We start from the raw sequence: 12,973 nt of genomic DNA, 5'->3' as shown, positions 1-12,973 counted from the left end.
ACCTAGCCCAGTTCCACGTGGCTCTGCCTGGTGGAAACACAGCCTCTCCTGTTTCCTTCTCCCTCTCCACCCTACTTGCCTTGCATGATGCGTGCTCATGGGCTCATGGCTCTGGAATCTGCAGTGACACAGAGCAGCATGGAAGCCTGGTCAGGACCACATCTACGGGCACACGGCACAGCCAGGTTGAAGCGAGCCACGCCGATTCATGACTCACCTGCAGTGTGAGCTGCCTCACCTGCCCTGGCCACTGCGCTGCTCACTCGCTCATGCTGCCCAGGGCTCGGCAGGGCTCAGAAGAACCCGTCAGCGGCTCATGGGGTGGGCGGGGGCGGGGAAGAGGGCCAGACCGGCAGCCTGGAGCCCTGGGCCCCGGTGCGGGACCTGCTGCTCTTCAGCGGCTTGAACCTGGGAAACTCACTTCGCCTGCAGGCTTCAGCGTCCCCATCTCTAAAATGACAGCGTTGTTCAAGATCCTCACTCTTCAGATTATCTTAAGGACACTTTCTTTGGTTTAATGCAGCAGTGGTACTGCCTGGGTACTTGTTAGAAATGCAGAGTCCCCGGCCCCTCCCTGGACGACTGAATTGGAGTCTGCATTTATGTGATCCCCAGGTGATCTGCATCCAGTTGATGGAATGCTGCTCTCATCATCTTTGAGATTGAATTTGGTGCTTGTGCCGTCGGGGGTCCCTGAGATACTGTCCTGTCCTGGCAGATACTGAGTTGTGGACCAAGCCTCGCCTCTGAGGGACCACCCCGACTTTGCACATGCATTGCCTAAGTATGCCTTCTCAGTTCCAGCTCTTAACTGGGGTCTCCAGATGGTTGAAGCTAAATTCTAGGAAGCCCTCCTATGTGGACCTCCTTTTTCTCCCACGGGGTTCATGCAAAGGCCAGCAGGTTGTCAGCTGGAATTGCACTCACTTCGCCCCCTACTTTTTATCACAGATGTATTCTGCATGCATTCTCCAAAGCAGTGGTCCGGTGCCCACCCTGCAGGAGCACGCCCTGTAACTCAGGAGGCCTTAGGAGTTGAACAAATGCTCTCTATGGAGAGCCGTCTCCTACACGCATTTAAATTGCACACTAACCAGCAGAAGAAAGAAAGAAGGAGGAAGATGTTAAGTGAGGAGGGAGATTCTCTTTAGGGAGGGCGGCGCAGGAGATGGGACTCTGCTGCTGCCGCTCACCCAGCCTCAGCCCCTCCAGCCTCCCGCAGATGTGAGCACGTGCTTTGGGCTGAGCGTGAGCCTCGATTTTCAAGATTTGCATTTTTGCAACAACATGGCTGCTGTGAAACGACAGCCAACGATTCCATTTGGTTCCCAGCCAAAGAAACAGAAACCTGTTCCACTTCTAGAATAGAAACCTGGCTCGGTCTCATGAAGAGAAGTTATGTGGCCACCAGCAAGTGTCTTCTTAAGGACTTGTTCAGTGATTTTGATTATATGTGACTTTCCCTCCCATGCTAATGTTACAATTTCAAGCAAAGGGAAATGTTTCCTCCATGTATGGAGTCAGGTCTGACACACCGAGAAATTTCCCACTGGGAAGATCGATAGGATTGCAAGCGACGACAGTCAAGGACGCTTCTGGGTAGGAGGGGAATCTTTCTTCTGGTGCCTTATCTGGAATGTTCTCTCATGATATCTCTTCAGGTTCCTAAGTCCAGCCTAATTCTGAGAAGCTGGCCTGGTGGCCGAGCACAGAGCTTCCAGAAGATTCCACGGTGTCAGGATAACCTTTGTACTGTCTCCATCCACTGGGCTCTGTGCGTTTCTTCCCAAGAAGTGCTGTACTGAATGTAGAATTCTGGGATTTGCACACAGGCAGGTTAAATGAATGGGAAGAAGATTCCCTAAAGCCGGGAGTTTGGGAGTAGTTATGAAACCGTGCAGACCCAGAAATAGGTTATGTTGTGTTAAAAGGCCAATCAGCTTCTTTATTTAGGTAACTACCTCACACCACAAAAGATCTGAGGCAGCTTCTGGAAGAAACACATACACGTTTAGGGTGAGATATAAATAAAAAATACAAAATTAAGCTGGGGGACATAAATTAGTGGGGCAGCTCGAGCACAGGTGACAGGCATGAGCACGTCTGATGAGCCTGTGAAGGTTGCTAGGTGCTCTAGTTGGGCTGCGTTGGGCTAGATGCAATTGAATTAAGATAAAAATAGAGGCCTGCTCTTAGGATCAAGAAACGAATGACGCAAGGACAGCACAGCAGAGTCTAGAAAACGCTTGTCAGAAACTTGTCAGAAAAATGCCCGGAGGGTTTCATTTGACTAAAAGCTCAATGTGAACACCCCCCCCCCCCAACATGGCCCGGTCGTGCAAGTCGGGGGCGGCACTGGTGGTTCCGGGTGTCCAGCACCGAGGAGGGGGACCTCCTGCACTCAGCACTGGCTCTGCATTTGCCTTGGCAACCAGCATGTTGCCATACTACCACGTGCCAACTGGACGACACCAAGAGATGGATGAGGTGGGCCCTCCAGGGGCTCACACAGTCTGTCCAAAGAGCCGAAGAGCAGAAGAGGCAGCAACGTCGTGTGATACTTGCTTGCAGGAGATCCCATTCGGACTTTGGACGGACTTCTCGTTGGGTGCGCAAGCTCACAGCAGCAGGGTTATTGCCATAAAAGTCCCACTGTGCGAACATTAGGGGCTCCCCAGACCCTCACAAACGGCTGGGGTGCCGGCAGTGGTGTCAGTGGCCCAGGGCAGGGGTGCTGGTCTCTTGATGGAGCCTGGAACCCGCCGGAAGCCGGGCACTCGTGGCCATTCCTGGGCATCCTAGCGGGTGCTTTGAAAGCTTCCACCTCACAGCCTCTGGTTCCTTCCAGGTTCTGTTACAGGATGTGTTGCAGAAACAGGGCATCAGCTTGCTTTGCTGCTTCTCCGCCAGATGGGACTTGGGCTGAATAAATGAAGACTAGATGGGTCAGTCCGGGATTCGAATCTGTCAAAACAAGCATAGTTCTTGGAGTCCGCTGGACTCAGTTGTGCATTCTAATGCTGGCCCTCGACAGCACAGGTACAGTGGGATAGTCCTGAAACTACCTTGAGACTCAGTTTCCTCACCTGTAAAATGGGGATCTGAACCCCTAACCCACAGAGCTGTAAGGATTGAATGAGGTCATGAAAATAAGTGGCCCAGTAAATACCGAGGCACTCACCAAACCTCCGTTTATCTTTCCCCATCCTTCCCTGCAGGCCAAGCAAATCTCTCCCTGGTCTCTGGACCCCACCACCCACCTGCACCCCAGGCACAGCCAGACATCCTTCTCCATTTGTAACCTCAGCGTCCTCGTCTCCTCTCTGCTGGTTTCCTTCCCCCCCACCCCGCCCTTGCCATCCTGCTCCATTTTCTGCATCCCCTTCCTCTGAAGAAACCATACTTCAGACCAGCTATGCCGTCAGGCTACTGGCCTACCCCCTCCATTTCATCGCCAAAGACTTTTTAGACTGATCTGCGCTCGCCCCTTTACACATCTCAGCAGCCACTCCACAAGGCGCACCAGTCTCGTTTTTGTCCCCAACCTCACTGATAAAGGCTCATTGCCAAGTCCCATCATCCTTCCTCAGGCTACACCCTGCTTTACGACTCAGCAGCGTTTGAAGGTCAGTTCCCCTCACCGTTGGTCTCGTGTCCTCCTTTGCCATCTTTGCTACCCGCCCAAATCCTTTTTGGGCTCCCGACCTGCCTTCCTTCCCTCCTCCTTCCCACCCTTTACAATCTTGTCCGCAGTCCTGTCTCCAGCCCCTAACTCCATCTCCACGCCTGATCGCCCTTCTGAGTTGAAAGTCTGCACATTCAACTCCAGTTGGGCAGTTCTGCCCATCGATAGATACCGTCTGCACCCCCAGCTCTGCACGTGCAAAGGAAAACACCTCATTTTGAGCAAACCCCTGCTTTCCCCTGACCTCCTTGTTCCACGGTGGCAGTGCTTTCTGAAGCCTTTGACACTGCTACCCCCCCGAGGGACACCAGGACGTCCGTCTGTTGTCCACCATGCTCTCTCTCTGTCCCTCTCCCCTCCTCCCTGTGGCCATCATTTTTTCTTATTACTACCCCTGCTTTCCAATGGTCCCCTGTCCCCGTGCCTCTCATCCCCTACCCCTGCTGCACATGACACCAAGTTACTCTTCCTCAAGCGGAGCCCAGCCGTGTTGCTCTCCAGGCCGTGAAGTCATAGAAAATTCCTCCTTGCTTTCCAAGTTTCAGAATCCTCACGTGGCTTTCAGCATCCTCCAAGTTCAGCAATGAGCACCCCGAACCCCGGTCCCCTGTGTCTGCTCACCCTTTCTGGGCCACCCTTTCATTCCTCCCTTTCTGCGGTCCTTCCCTCTGGCCCTGCCCGAGCGCCAGCTCTGCCTGTCACGTTCTTACTTGTTGCTCAGGACCCAGACGTCTGAAGCCACACACCGCCCCCTTTCCCACCCAGCCAGGGGCGCTTCTTCCTCATCTGGGCTTTCAGAGCCCCGTGTGAGACTGCGCTCCTTCCGTGTACTCTTTGTGAGGCCCTGTGTACTTGCCTTACCTCTCCCTCTAGGTTAAAACTTCCTCCGGGAATTAGAGGAATGTCTGGCCCTCCATGCAGCCCGTGCCGAGCGGGGGTGCAGGCCTTTCCGTCTGGCTCTGCGGGCAGCCCCGCTGGCCTCTCTGTGGCAGAGAGGAGAATCTGCGTGTTGGAAAAAGTGAACTTTCCAGGGCTCGAGGCCGTGAGCCTCCCATGCCCTTTGGCTTCGGTTGCCGGGGAGTGGGATTGTTTGTTTCTGTGGGGTGTGTTTCTGGAACACACGTGGCAGGTGTGAGGGCGTGTTTGTGTGTGAACAGGGCGGATGGGGTGTGGAGGCCATGTGAGGGTGTGCATGTGATCGTGTGTGCAGTGGGGGAGGGACGCATGTGTAGGGTATTGATGTGTGTAGAAGGTGTAGGGGAGGAGTGTGGGCGTGTGTGGGTGTGTGAGTGTATCTGTGATGGACTGTGTGCGTGTGACGTGTGGCGGCCATGGGAGAGGTGGGTGTGCGTGTAGGGTGTGTGTGTGTCTGTGGGCGTGCTTATGGGGGGAATCTGGGTGCATGTACGTGGGGGGATGTGTATGGAGGGCGGGGCTGTGGGTATATGTGTGGTGTGTGTGTGTGTGTGTGTGTGTGTGTGTGTGTTTGTGGGGGGAGTGTAGTCTCACACCCTCTTGTTAAAGGACAAGCGTCCTCCCCTGCCTTTGCAGGGACTTTATCTACAAGAAATGCCCAGCCAGTAGAGTGTGGAGCAAACAAAGCTTCGGGAAATACAGTGACCAAGTGATAGAATCGCTTGATACACAGTTGAGCGATAAAAACAAGCCAGTCGTCCTGCAACTCCTGGGGGGACTTGGAGGTTTAGTGACCAGGTGGCCCTGCCCTGTCGTGAGTCCTGCCTGGGATGTGGCTTGCCTCTGGGTGGGGTGGGGGAGGTCCTAGCAACCATCCTGCCGAGACTGGGGGACGTGCTGGGCTGTGAATTCATGGAACCCGTGTTCTTCCCTTTGCTCCACTCTGAGAATTAGGGAACCAGCAGAGCCAGTTACAAACTGCCCGTAAATCATGAATATGGTTGGAGATGATGCCCAGGCCAAAGGTCATACAAAGTAAGGGGGTTGAGTCTAGGCCTTTAAGAAATATCTTTCAGCATCGGAACTTGTGTTCACATGAAGCCTTACGTGAAATTTCAGTGTGAACTTTCATACAGAGCACCCAGCAGCTCTGGGGGTGTGTGTGGCGGGGCTGCCGGCGTCCTGCCTGCTCACTCCCTCCCCAGCCCCAGCCTCCAGTGGCCTCTGCAGAGAACAGTATGAAACCTCTCCTGGGGACCAAACCTCCTACTCTAAAGGGACGTCAAATAACTTGCCTGAGGTCATCCAGGAGGTGGTGAGCGGCTCCTATAAGTGAGGAGCCCCTGCACAGCGGGTCCCAGTCCACTGTAACCCATCACTCTGGGCCGGCCCCAGACATTGTCGGGGATGCAGGGTCCAGATGAAGCTGGATGAAAGGGCCAGCTGGCTCTAGGGTCCTGCAGAACTTGGAGTTTGGGGACTGAGAAGGTGAAGGAGATATCTGCGTGATTGTATTCAGTGGAGGCTACCACGGACCCACAACTTTTGACGTCTCTTTGAGCCTGGACAGAAGTCTGGTGTTCTGGGGCAGCCCTCATTCTTACACCCACTGAGGAGTCTGCACGCCATATGCTGCTTGAAGAATTGGTCAAAATGCTTCAGGGATGTCTGTCCTAGTGGAAGGTCCCACCCCGCTGTAATGGACCAGCTAGCTACCTGCGTCATGACAGAGGTTTATCAGAGCGCCCCTTGTTTTATCAGTCGTCACTCACACGGTGCTATACGCACGTTAAATTAATCTCTGCAACACCCTTACGAGGTCGGGGCTGTTATTAGCATCATCTCTGAAACAGAGGCTAGTATTAGTACCATCTCCGTTTTACAGTTTAGGAAACTAGGGCATGGAGTCATAGCTAGGCCCATGGCTAGTCCATAACTTGCCCCAGGCCACATAGCTAGTCCATAACTTGCCCCAGGCCACATAGCTAGTCCATAACTTGCCCCAGGCCACATAGCTAGTAAGCAACAAAACTGTATTCGAACCAGACAGTCTGGGTCTTGACCCATGGTCTTCGCTACTGGGTGATTGAACTGCCTTCTATGTAATGAGGGGAGGGTGTGCAGGATAAGGAGACTGAACTGGAGACCTTCTTGTTCAGGCGCGTGACTGAGGTCCCCACACGGGCTTGAACTGCTCATCATCATCATCGTCATCACTGTCATCCGTGCCTCCGCCAAGGTGGTCTTTTGGAAGCAGAGATCAAATTATGTCGTCCCCACCCCTGCTTACATCTCTTTAATGACTTCTTATTGTTCTTAAAATAATGGCTAAAATCCTTGAGAGGGTTTTTTAGGCCCTGCCTGGTCTGGCCTCCCTGCACTGCAGGGCCCTAACCCTCTCCTGCACTTGCCCTCTGCCCTTCAATCACCCTGCTGTCTTCTATTTCCTGCTACCCCAGGAGGTTTGCTCAAGCTGTTACCTCTCTCTGTAAGACTCCGCCTTCTGGGTCAGCCTCTCTACTGAACGTTCCCAAGGAGCGGTGTTCCTTTTCTTCCAGTCCTCACCTGACTGTTGTCGTACCTTGTTAGTCAGACTGTCTGGTTAACGTCTGTCTCTCACCTGACGGGAACTCCTGGAGGGTAGAGACCTCTCGTGTCTTACTCTTCCCAGCACTCGCACCGCCGTGCACAGTGCCTGACGCATCCTCGTGAATGAGCAAACAAGTTCGGGGTCCCTTCTTGCTTTGAAGTTTCATGATGCACATTTGAAGTTTCAAGCTGACCCCCACCACTACCAATTTAAGGCACACCAAGGTACCCCCAGCTGGGACTCTGGGTCAGTTTACTCCCCTCTGCTGTGTGTTTGTAACACTTGGCATGTGTAAGAACCACATTATGTGCAAAGAGCCTCTTCCTGCCTTACCTCTTTTTGACCATGGCAACAACAAGGGCAGGTAACATTATCCCCATTTTACAGACGGGAAGACTGAAGCTCAGGGCATGATGCCTCCTGTGCAGTGTCACCAGCAAACAAGTGGTGCTGCTCTGAGCAAGGCCCAGGTGCTCTGACTTCTCACCTCTTTCCTTTCACCTGCCGGGGACAGTTTAGCCTCCCCTACTGAAACCTCTTCAAACTGCCACTCTGTCTCTCACTTCCAAGGGTTACATGGAATCCCCCAGAAAAGACGCGATTATTATTTCCTCCTTCCAACTCTGCAGTGACCTTTGCTCTCACATGCAGCACTCAAAGTGGAGTGCTTGGCTGTGCCTGAGTGCAGGTCCCTGCCCACCTGGGAGGAGGGGATGATGACCAAACCAACCAGGACTCTGACTTTAGTCCCCTGGGGAGAGCTGGCCATCGCTAATTCAGGCTTGTGGGGGCCAGACTAGCTCTATCTTTTGCTTTCCATGCCCATGTGAAAAATCTGACAGTTACCTGCCTCCTTGGTTACACATGGTCCACCGAGCTCTGGCCCAGCTGGGATGAAATGGTCAGCCATGGTCCCTTGACTTCCGGTCCCCTGGGCTGGCTGGGGGGTGCTGGCTGGCTGGGGGCGTGGGGTGGGGGCACTGCTGGGAGGGGGGCAGATGCACTGAGCGGGGACGTGGAGACAGGTCCTGACCCCCTCCCGTGTGTCCCACCTGGGCAGGTGCAGGGAGGAAGCAAGTAAGAAGGACCGTGCTGGGTGGATCTGCTCTGTTTCCTGCTGCAGCGAGCAACTCACAAGGCAAAGGCATAAGCAGCATCGGGGAACTTTCCATCCTCTGCTAGGGCTAAAGTCTTTTCTCCCCAGCAAGGATTCTCCCCAACAGAGAATCGAGATGGGCTCCTTTCTCCAAGTTTTAAGCTGAAGGGATAACTTCCTGTTCTGCATGGCAGGACCATTCGTGGTGGATCAGAAGTCATAGGGTCTGTGGAGACCCTCTTTCCAGTTTCCATGAGGTACTGGAAGTACCTGCCCCACGTTCTCCTCGTTGACAGAAACCCCAGCTGGGGGACAGTCTTTGGGCCACTTGCCTGTGTAGCCTCCGAGGGTTCCGGCCTCCCCCTGCTCGTCCCAGCCTCCTGGCCACCCCTCCAGGCAGGTCTCCTGTGCACTCACCTGGTCCCCGGCGGGGCATTTGGGGTGGGAGCCGCAGCATGCCCCTGCCCCTCCGCCCGCCAGGCAGCCTGAGTCCTTCCTCCTCTGCCCGCCTCCTAACTACGAGTCCAGTTTCTCAAGAGGCACGTCGATGTTGAGGGAGTACCAGATGATCCAGAAGAGCAGGCTGAAAGCCAGGATCAGGGACCCCGTGTAGACCAAGAAGTCCCAGAAGTCGAGGGAGGCGAAGATGCCCAGCAGCAAAAGGACCAGGCCCACAGCGTCGAGCACGAGGGCCAGGCCGAGGAAGACAGCACAGCGCCCAGGGTGGCATCTTCCGCAAGGCCTCCCCAGGAGCATTGCCTGGGAGGCAGGAGCGGGAGGGGCCCAGCTGCACTCCCGGGGCTGATTTGCATGGGAAGGTGGTGGCGCTGCTGGCCTCTGCCTTGGCTCCCCGCCGGGTGTGAGCAGATGAGTGAGCCGCCCATCTGCAGCCACACGGAAGTACACGTGGACCTCCCTTTATGAGCATGGCAGCCAGTGGGGTGGATATTTCTTAACTGTTTCATGGCTCAGGAATGACATCCTCATCACTGAGGCCAGCCAAGTGACGTGGCAGGAGAGGAGTCAGGGTGCCCTTGGATGGATCTGGGGACTTGGGACCTGTGGGTCTGGGGGAGGGGCTGTCCTGCCCTCGTTCTGCCTCTCAAGTCCTGGGCAAGTCCTCCTGGGCTCCTGAGACGTGTGGTAGGGTCGGGGCTTCCTCCCCTACCCGCTTCTGCCCTACTCTTCCCGGTGGGGACGGGAGGTTTTATGTAAAAGCTATGGAAGAGAGTTTGTTGATGTGAATAGATTTTGAAATTGTGCCGTAAGGAGTGCATCAGCAGCAGGAAAGGTTTGTGCGGCCTGTAGGTTCTCTGCTCTGAAGCCCCCAGGACCCGAGCTTCCTACAGCAGGGCTCATCACAGCCCTTTGGTATGAACACAGACCCTGGGAAGGGACAGCAATGAAAAAGGCTGAGAGGACAGAGAGGGGACGCCAGGGAGGGAGGGGACTCGTGCCCCTGTCTGGGTGGGCTGGGCGTGGACCAGAAGGCAACTCCTGGCAAAAGTCAAGAAATGTTTACCTGGCTCTCTGGCCGTGTGTGTTTTCCAGACTGACTAAGTCCACGTTTGCTTTCCGTCTCGGGTTCACTGCACGCAATCCTGAGGGGTTATGTGTGAAACAGCTCTTATCACTGGGCCACTCCCAGGGTGTGCTGAGTGAGCACCAACTGAGGACAACGCAGCAGCGGTCTGGTCTTCAGCCGTCTCTGCGGGCCCACGCAGCCAGCGCTCCTCTGTCCCTCGTTCACCGTGGGCCTTGAACAGGGCACCAAACCTCTCTGGACCTCTGTTTCCCCACACCACTGAAAAATAACTTCTACTCTTTGTTTTGCCTTCTCCCGTGGATGAGAAGGGGTTCGAATTTAGTTTCCTATGTGTAAAATAAGCAGGATGAAGAGAAACTTGCAGAAAAAAAGCATTAGGGAGGGAGAGAATTTTATAAGTTGTGGATTTTAGGATCTGAAACGCAAGACGTGACTGAAACGAGGTAGCCAGTCTGGAGCATCCCAAAGTGAGAAGTCACTAAAGCCAAGCTTCCACCCCGTATTTGCATCCTTTTCCCAGTCTGTCCTCAGAAGGGATTAGGTACCTACACAAGAACACCTCCCCGGGTAGGAGAAGCCATGAGTCTTCCAACCTGTTGCCCCCAGCTTTGACTAGAGAGAGTTTCTTGGGAAGAACAGTTGAAGGACCACAATGCCCTCTGCAAGGGCAGGTGGAGAAACCCTAGTGTGGCTGGGCAGGGCCAGGCTGGTGTGTCCAGGCCTGGCTGTCCACAGGTTCCTGGGCTCCTCTGCAGCATCTTGTATACATAAATGTGAGCAACAATTTCAGTGTGAAAATTTCTGGGTGCCAGGAGGTCTCTGAGTCCTGAGCCCCCCGGGATGGTTGGTCATCATACTCCTGAAATGCTGGGTCAAAGAGAAGCTGGTGCGAGGGGGATAAATTAGGAGCTTGGGGTTAACAGATGAACACTACTTTATATAAAATAAACAGCAAGGTCCTACTGTATAGCACAGGGAACTGTATTCAATATCTTGTAATAACCTATAATGGAAAAACGAAAGAAAAATAAGCTGGTAAGAGTGAAGTCGTCTCCCCTCCACCCCACTTGAGGTCAGCTTTACTCAACACAGACCCTCAGCATCCCAGGGGAACACGGGTTCCTCAGGTTCTGGAACTCCTCCAACTTTTTATTTCTACTGTTTTTCACACACACACACACACACACACACACACACACACACACACACACACACACACACACACACACACACACACACGTTTCCAGCTGAAAAAACCATGACATATTCACGAGCAAAGGGGAGGAGATTGAAAGCACTCACAATTTCTGTATCCAGAGCTAGGCAGCATCCTTCCCTAGACCTTCATCCTCCAGAATCACAAATGTCGCTCCTCTGCCTTGTGGAAATGGGCCACCCTGTTCTCCGCCTGCAGCCTGCCTTTTCCTTCTCACACTACACGGCCACCCTTCCAAGTGTCTAACCGTGGGCCACCCGGGAGCCTGGCCAGGGCATGAGGAGTCCTCCACCCCAGCCCGATGTGTCTCCTTGCTCCTGTTCCCTGACCTCCGTCTCCTGTGTGTTGAGGCGTCTAGATATCCACACAGCTGGGGGAGACGGGACGGGTGATGGAAAGCCAGGTGAGACCCAGGCCCTGAGTGGGACAGCCTGGAAAAGTGGGAGGCTGAGCAGTGGGGGAGTGACTAGGTTTGTGGGGGATGGGGATTGGCCTAGATCAGGGGCAGGTCATACAAGAAACAGTCACTTGAAAGGCTCAGTTTAACAAGGATGCCACCACCCTCTTCCTCCCCCAGGGAGCTTGCATGGCCTTTCCATGGTTGGAAACAGGGGCTTGAGGGTCCTGGGGCTGCTGTGACAGAGAACCCCAGGCTGGCTGGCTTGAACAACAGAAACTGATTCCTCCCAGTTCTGGAGGCCACAAGTTGGAGATCTGGGTGTCAGCAGGGTGGATTCCTTCAGAGGGAGAATCTGTTCCAGGCCCTTCTCTGTGCTTCTGGTGGTTTCCTGCTCATCTTTGTCACTCTTTAGCTTGTAGATACATCATCTTCATATTCAAGTATCATCTCCTTGTGTGCATGTCTCTGTGTCCACATTTACCCTTTTTATAAGGACACCAGTTGTATTGGATTAGGGACCCTCTCTACTCCAGTAAGACCTCATCTTAAAGAATTTCATCTGCAATGACCCTGTTTCCAAATGAGGTTCTCATCTGAGGTCTTAGGGGTTAGGATTTCAACATATGAATTTGGGGTGACACAATTCAACCTGTAACAATAGCTAAAAGGATTGTTCATTTGAGGATATCCTTTGACTTTAGCTGTGGTATAGATAGAAAATTTAGACTCTCAAACCAAGGTTTCCAAAACATGACAAAGTTAGCACCCTATTAAAGGTGGCCCACCATGCCACCAGGCACCAGGAGGAGTGCTTCAACCCCTGGGACACCGAGATGCCCTTGGTTGTCCCTAGGCCTTCGGGAGAGAAGCTGAGGACGCAGGGCCTTCTTGCTGCCTGGGCTCTGGCTGCCCCCTACCCCTGATCACTGAGGAGCTCATCATCCTCCACAAGTGGGTAACCCCAAGTGACCTCAACACATTTAGAAGTCTGAGCCTAAGTGGGATTTAAATCAGACCAGTATTCTTGAGCACCTACTACATGTCGGGCAGCAGGGAATAGCATCAACTACAGAACCTGACATCGGAGTTAACATTCTAAGGGGGGAGAAAATAGTGAATAATTAAACAATACATAAATGATATCATTTCAGGGAGTGATAAATATGATGGAAAAAAATTACTAAAACGGGGAAATGTAAGACAGTAGGCATCTGTTATGCTTTCTGAACCATGAACGTGGTGTGTAGGGCACAGCCGGCCGCCCGGACCCCTGGCCAGTGACTCCCAGGGCTGGTCTCTTAGGGCCCCTCTGCCCCTCCACCTCTGAGAATCCTGGGGGCTGCAGCTACCCCTGTGGCTTAGAGAGGGCTGTGCTTCTGCTGCCACCACGCAGTGCTGCCCCCTCTGGGCAGTTGGGACCTTGTCACTGCCTTGGCAAAGTCGTCATGATCTGTCATCTCCCTGTGATGTCATGAGTATGACGGCCTCTCCATGACCTGGTTCCTAAAGGGCAAGTTGAGACCGA

Source organism: Lagenorhynchus albirostris, chromosome 20 (genome assembly GCF_949774975.1).
Source record: "Lagenorhynchus albirostris chromosome 20, mLagAlb1.1, whole genome shotgun sequence".
Classification (NCBI taxonomy): domain Eukaryota; kingdom Metazoa; phylum Chordata; class Mammalia; order Artiodactyla; family Delphinidae; genus Lagenorhynchus; species Lagenorhynchus albirostris.
This window is presented reverse-complemented; position numbering follows the sequence as displayed.